This window comes from Rhinoraja longicauda, chromosome 25, assembly GCF_053455715.1.
Source record: "Rhinoraja longicauda isolate Sanriku21f chromosome 25, sRhiLon1.1, whole genome shotgun sequence".
Lineage (NCBI taxonomy): Eukaryota > Metazoa > Chordata > Chondrichthyes > Rajiformes > Arhynchobatidae > Rhinoraja > Rhinoraja longicauda.
Genome location: NC_135977.1, coordinates 23,063,878 through 23,071,394, shown reverse-complemented (window position 1 = coordinate 23,071,394; position 7,517 = coordinate 23,063,878).

The window sequence follows — 7,517 nt, the reverse complement described above, 5'->3', positions numbered from 1 at the left end:
TACCAGCGTAATTGGCGTATTATTGATCTCTCCTGCTACTATAAGGTATCTCCCTTCCTTATCTGATATAGTATTCTTTGATTTAAATGGAATTCCTTTACGAATAATGATTGCAGTGCCTCTAGATTTGGAAGTAAATGAAGAGTGAAATGTTTGGCCTATCCAATTCGCCCTCAGTCTCGACTGATCTTGATGTCTAAGATGCGTTTCCTGTAAAAACGAAATGTCCGTGTTGTATGATTTCAACTGAGCTAGTATCTTGCCCCTTTTAATAGGTTCATTAATACCCCTTATATTCCAACTACATAGTCTGATTCCTCCCATTTTCTTTTGATTGTCGTCATACATTTTTACCAATTTTAATGACCTTATTTATTATGGTGCATCCATATCTCAGGACATTTATAGTTTTGGGGGCATTTATATTATAGACTTCCTTGGTAGTTCCCCTCCGCGATTGTCCTTGAAAGAAAAACACATAGATGTGACATAGTGTGATAAAAAAAAAAAGTATATCAAATAAATTTACGGTGTCTAAGTTTAGGACACCGTAGTGGGTGGACCACTCGTCTGTGGTGTACGACATCAATATAGCTTCCGGCGTAGTTGTTGTGAGATTAGCCCCTCTGCCTTTATTACCTAAAACCTAGGGGGTCGGTACCGTTTCCAAATCAGTTCTATTTCACCCAATTGCAGTATATATATATGTTTCATTCCGACTTATCAAATCTAATCATGTATTCAGTTACATATATTCCTCACTCTTTATCTCTTAACTATTTATAATTGATTTTAGTATTGTTAAAAGTGAGCTGTACGCTGAAAGGGTTAACCGGATTCAGGCTCCTGGAATTGTGCCAGGTGCCTGAGTCTCCTCCCCTCTCGAGCTGCGGAACTTTTGTGATTACTGTTGATTACTGTTGTCTGCGTTATGAGGCAGGCAACACATTTTTATCAGTTCCGATTGCTATTTCTATATTAATATTGTTAATTATTAATTGTTATTAATTCTCTATATTTTGTAAAACTATATAAACCATATAATGTTTTTCACTCTCAGCTCAGCTCAGCAAAACGACCTTCCCATGTTATCAGTCTTTCCTCGTTTGAGCACAGAGAGTCCTTGAATTAGATTCCACAATGTTCCAGGGGAGATAATAATGTCTAGACACGTCTCATGAAAAATCTGTTGCGTGTATTAATTTTTAAAGAATGGAGTTGTTCGCTTATTTCACTTTGCTTGTGATATTCTTGTTGGGGAAATAAGCAAATTAATTTGTTCTTGACGTCTTGGTGATCAATCTTCAATTGTCGCTGCCTTGGCCACGATTTCTTGAGCGTATTTAAGAGATTCTACCGAATTAGTGAATGTTTTTGACATTCCCAAGAAAGTGATACGCATTCTGGCCGGATAATACACTCCAACTCTGACACCCTTGACACCGTAAAGAACTTCTCTGGTCTGTGCGAACTTTCTTCTCTTTTGCACAATCTCGTAAGGGTAGTCCCGTAGGAGTTTAATAGAATCATTTCTGTACATCATCTTCTCTCCGTATTTAATTTTTTTCATCAGCGCTTCCACTGTTAGGATATCCCGAAATTTGACTATGATCTGTCGTGGGTATGCATGTTCTCCTTGAGATCTTGGTTTAAATCTGGGTAGTCGATGTGCTACTTCAATTACAGGTGCCTCAGGTAGATTGAGTACATGTTTAATTAGGTTGGCAGTGAACTCACAAGCATTGTCTCCCTCAGCCCCCTCTTTCACCCCACGTATTCGTATATTTTGACGTCTTGCGCGGGCTTCTAGGTCAACACATTTATCAGAGACTTTTGTAAATTGGCTCTTGAGGCTGTCTATTTCTAACTTCATTGCCTGCATGTCTCCTGTCATCTCTTCCACAACAGCTTCCATATCTTTCACTGCAGTTCCATTTGCGGAGACAGTTTCATGCACGGCCTCAAACATCTTTATGGTCTCTTCTGCCACCTTATTAATTTTCCCCGTTAATTCTTCTTGCACATCATCAACTTTTTTTTGCAGAGCACCAATGCCCGCAAGTATTTTTTCATTACCAGCAATCAAATTTAAGTTTCCAGCTTTCAAATCATTTTTCAATTCATTTTTCAATTCTCTTACCGAGTTCTTTAACTCCTCCATTTCGGTTTTCTCTCTTGTGGTCATCTCAGTCTTAGATCGTGTAGCCATTCCAGAGTCCACTCCAGAGGTCTGTTTTGCAGTTTCTTGATGTTCCTGAGTCTTCAGCAGTTGTTTTATAACTTTCCTATGTGGGCTCTGACCTGGAGACGTACTTTTCATTTAAAATGACTTTCCCTCCGTTAAATTCACGTCGCTTACTCAGCACCGCGACATGGGACTCCGGTAAGTTTTAAAAACGATACCGACCTCCAGACCCGATTTTAACGCGAAAAGTCGCGATTTTTTCAGAGGAGCTAAAAATTGCGACTGCTAACACAGCATGTCGCCACCGGCCGAAACATCATCAGCTTTTTTTAAATAAATAAAATCAAACTTAATGAAAATCACATTCCTCATTTTAAATAAATGTCTTTGTTATAAATGAAATCAAACAGCGGGAGAGGCGACGGCGATTACACCTCCCGGCGATCAGCGCTGCTGGGACGGGAGGGAGGGAGGGATGAGGGAGGGAGGAGAGTGGGGAGGGAGGGGGACCTCCCCTTTTCCCAGTACTCTTCTTTCCCAAACCACCAAGCCCCCTGTTGTCCCCCTCCCCAGTCCCCATTCTCAGACCCCCCCATTCTCTCTCCCCCAGATACTCTCTTACTCTCCCCCCCCCTTTCCCCAGCACACCCCTTTCCCCGTTGGGCCCGTCCTCGTAGGGTTTCCATTGTAACCGTGAGGCAGGGAGGGAGGGGGAGGGAGGGAGGAGGGAGGTGTGGAGGGAGGAGGGGAGGGGGAGGGAGGGGGGAGGGGAGGGGGGAAGGGGAGAAGGGGGAGAGGTGGAGGGAGGGGGGAGGGAGAGGGGGAGGGGTGGGGGGAATGGGGGAGGGAGGGAGGGTGGAAGGGGGAGGGAGGGGGACCTCCCCTTTTCCCAGTACCCCTCTTTCCCCGTTGGGCACGTCCTCGTAGGGTTTCCATTGTAACCGGGAGGAGGGGAGGGAGGGAAGGGGGAGGGAGGGAGGAGGGAGGTGTGGAGGGAGGAGCGGAGGGGGAGGGAGGGAGGGGAGGGGGGAGTGGAGGGGGCGGGGAAGGGGGGGAGGGAGAGGGGGGGAGGGGGAGGGAGGGGAAGGGCGGAGGGAGGGGGACCTCCCCTTTTCCCAGTACCCCTCTTTCTCCGTTGGGCCCGTCCTCGTAGGGTTTACATTGTAACCGGGAGGAGGGGAGGGAGGGAAGGGGGAGGGAGGGAGGAGGGAGGTGTGGAGGGAGGAGGGGAGGGGGAGGGGGAGGGGAGGGGGGGAGGGGGGAAGGGGGGAGGGAGAGGGGAGGGAGGGTGGTAGGGTGGGGGAGGGAGGGGATGGGGGAAGGGGGAGGGAGGGGGACCTCCCCTTTTCCCAGTACCCCTCTTTCCCCGTTGTGCCCGTCCTCGCAGGGTTTCCATTGTAACCGGGAGGGGAGTGGGGGGGAGGGAAGGGAGGAGGGAGGTGTGGAGGGGGGAGGGGAGGGGGAGGGGGGAGGGGGAAGGGGGGGAGGGAGGGGGAGGGAGAGGGGAGGGAGGGTGTAGGGAGGGGGAAGGGGGGAGGGAGGGGGACCACCCGTTTTCCCAGTACCCCTCTTTCCCCGTTGGGCCCGTCCTCGTAGGGTTTCCATTGTAACCGGGAGGCGGGGAGGGTGGGGGAGGGAGGGAGGTGTGGAGGGAGGAGGGGAGGGAAGGGGGGAGGGGAGGGGGGAAGGGGGGGAGGTGGAGGGAGGGGGGAAGGGGGAGGGAGGGGGACCTCCCATTTTCCCAGTACCCCTCTTTCCCCGTTGGGCCCGTCCTCGTAGGGTTTCCATTGTAACCGGGAAGCGGGGATGGAGGGGGGAGGGAGGGGGAAGGGGGGAGGGAGGGGGACTTCCCCTTTTCCCAGTACCCCTCTTTCCCCGTTGGGCCCGTCCCCGAGGGGTGAGGGAGGTGGGGAGGGATGGGGAGGGAGTTGGGGAGGAGGGGGGGAGGGAGTGGGGATGGAGTGGGGAGGAAGGGGTGGAGGGGGGAAGGGGGACCTCCCCTTTCTTTTTTAGAAACACTTGCCCCGGTGGCCCACGAGCATAGGGGCCCCATGCTGATCTGTGTATGTTAAGTGACTTGCAATAAAAAACACAACTTTAAAAAACAATCAGCTGCTTTTCGCAACAATGTTGAACCCATCTCACACAAGCATTGTGACGTCACAAGCTGAAGACCTTGAAAAAAAAGGTGAAAAATAAAAAGATGTAAATTTGTAAAGAGTAGACACCGAATAGCAGCTGCTTGTCCATTGTGACATCACACGCTGAAGGGGGGGGGAAGGGGGGTCAGCTCGAGCTCATCTCGCAGGGGCATTGTGACATCACACGCTGAAGACTAAATCCGCACCGCAGCGCCCCCCTGAAAAGGGGGGGGGGGGCAGCGCTTTAAAACCTCTGTAACTTAAAAAATACGCGACCAAATTAAGTGAAAATATCACGGCCGAGCGAGCGCGAGATTGGCGATTGAGGCGGTGCGAAAATCGTCGTGCTACGGTTCGCCTTTTTTCCGCAATCGATGTTACGTACGGTTCAGGTCATTCTCAAAAATATATACATACATAACATAAGATCTGAGTTTTAATAGTATACTAGCACGAGTGTGCCCGTTGGGCCCGTCCTCGTAGGGTTTCCATTGTAACCGGGAGGGGAGTGGGGGGGAGGGAAGGGGGAGGGAGGGAGGAAGGGAAGGGGAGGGGGGGGGAGGGGAGGGAGGGAGGAGGGGAGGGGAGGGGGAGGGGAGGGGGAGGGAGGGGGGAGGGAGGAGGGGAGGGGGGTGGGAGAGAGGATGGAGGGGGGTAGGGAGGGGGGAAAAGGGGAGGGAGGGGGACCTCCCCTTTTCCCAGTACCCCGCTTTCCCCGTTGGGCCCGTCCTCGTAGGGTTTCCATTGTTACCGGGAGGAGGGGAGGGAGGGAGGAGGGAGGTGTGGAGGGAGGAGGGGAGGGGGAGGGGAGGGTTGGAGAGGGGAAGGGGGGGAGGGAGAGGGGAGGGAGGGGGGTAGGGGGGAGGGAGGGGGGAGGGAGGGGGGAGGGGGACCTCCCCTTTTCCCAGTACCCCTCTTTCCCCGTTGGGCCCGTCCTCGTAGGGTTTCCATTGTAACCGGGAGGGGAGTGGGGGGGAGGGAAGGGAGGAGGGAGGGGGGAGGGGAGGGGGAGGGAGTGGGGGAGGGGAGGGGGGAGGGGGGAGGGAGAGTGGAGGGAGGGGTTATGGGGAGGGGGAGGGAGGGGGAAGGGGGGAGGGAGGGGGACCACCCGTTTTCCCAGTACCCCTCTTTCCCCGTTGGGCCCGTCCTCGTAGGGTTTCCATTGTAACCGGGAGGCGGGGAGGGAGGGGGGAGGGAGGGAGGAGGGAGGTGTGGAGGGAGGAGGGGAGGGAAGGGGGGAGGGGAGGGGGAAGGGGAGGAGGGAGGGGGACCTCCCCTTTTCCCAGTACCCCTCTTTCCCCGTTGGGCCCGTCCTCGTAGGGTTTCCATTGTAACCGGGAGGTGGGGAGGGAGGGGGGAGGGATGGAGGAGGGGGGGGTGGAGGGGGGGAGGGGAGGGGGTGGGAGGGGAAGGGGGGGAGGGGGGAAGGGGGGAGGTGGAGGGAAGGGGAGGGAGGGGGGAGGGAGGGGGAAGGGGGGAGGGAGGGGGAAGGGGGGAGGGAGGGGGACCTCTCCTTTTCCCAGTACCCCTCTTTCCCCGTTGGGCCCGTCCTCGTAGGGTTTCCATTGTAACCGGGAGGGGAGTGGGGGGGAGGGAAGGGAGGGAGGAGGGAGGGAGGGGGGGAGGGGAGGGGGGAAGGTGGAGGGAGGGGGACCACCCCTTTTCCCAGTACCCCTCTTTCACCTTTGGGTCCGTCCCCGTAGGGTTTCCATTGTAACCGGAAGGGGGGGAGGGAGGGTGGAAGGGTGGAGGGAGGGGGGGGGGTGGGGAGGGAGTTGGGGAGGGGGGGAGGGAGTGGGGATGAAGGAAGGGGGAGGAAGGGGTTGAGGGGGAAGGGGGACGGGGTCCCAAACCACCAAGCCCCCTCTGCAACGACCCCTGTTGTCCCCCTCCCCACTTGCCCCGGTGGCCCACGAGCATAGGGGCCCCATGCTGATCTGTGTATGTTAAGTGACTTGCAATAAAAAACACAACTTTAAAAAACAATCAGCTGCATTTCGCAACAATGTTGAACCCATCTCACACAAGCATTGTGACGTCACAAGCTGAAGACCTTGAAAAAAAAGGTTAAAAATAAAAAGATGTAAATTTGTAAAGAGTAGACACCCAATAGCAGCTGCTTGTCCATTGTGACATCACACGCTGAAGGGGGGGGGAAGGGGGATCAGCTCGAGCTCATCTCACAGGGGCATTGTGACATCACACGCTGAAGACTAAATCCGCACCGCAGCGCCCCCCTGAAAAGGGGGGGGGGCAGCGCTTTAAAACCTCTGTAACTTAAAAAATATGCGACCAAATTAAGTGAAAATATCACGGCCGAGCGAGTGCGAGATTGGCGATTGAGGCGGTGCGAAAACCGTGGCGCTACGGTTCGCCTTTTTTCCGCAATCGATGTTACGTACGGTTCAGGTCATTCCCAAAAATTTACACAAGATCTGAGTTTTTAGACTAGCACAAGTGTGACGGTGGGCCCGTCCTCGTAGGGTTTCCATTGTAACCGGGAGGGGAGTGGGGGGGAGGAAAGGGGGAGGGTTCGGGGGAGGGAAGGGGGAGGGAGGAGGGGTGGGGGAGGGAGGGGAGGAGGGGAGGGGTGAAGGGGAGGGAGAGGGGAGGGAGAGGGAGGGGGGAGGGGAGGGGGAGGGGAAGGGAGGGGGGAGGGGAGGGGGAAGGGGGAGGGAGGTGGACCTCCCCTTTTCCCAGTACCCCTCTTTCCCCGTTGGGCCCGTCCTCGTAGGGTTTCCATTGTAACCAGGAGGAGGGGAGGGAGGGAAGGGGGAGGGAGGGAGGAGGGAGGTGTGGAGGGAGGAGGGAAGGGAGGGGGGGAAGGGGGGGAGAGGGGAGGGAGAGGGGAGGGAGAGGGGAGGGAGGCGGGTAGCGGGGGGAGGGGGGGGGAGGGAGGGGGGAGGGGGGAAGGGGGGAGTGATGGGGACCTCCCCTTTTCCCAGTACCCCTCTTTCCCCGTTGGGCCCGTCCTCGTAGGGTTTCCATTGTAACCGGGAGGAGGGGAGGGAGGGAAGGGGAGGGAGGGAGGGAAGGGTGAGGGAGGGAGAAGGGAAGTGTGGAGGGAGGAGGGGAGGGGGAGGGGAGGGGGGAGGGAGGGTGACCTCCCCTTTTCCCAGTACCCCTCTTTCCCCGTTGGCCCGTCCTCGTAGGGTTTCCATTGTAACCGGGAGGAGGGGAGGGAGGGAAGG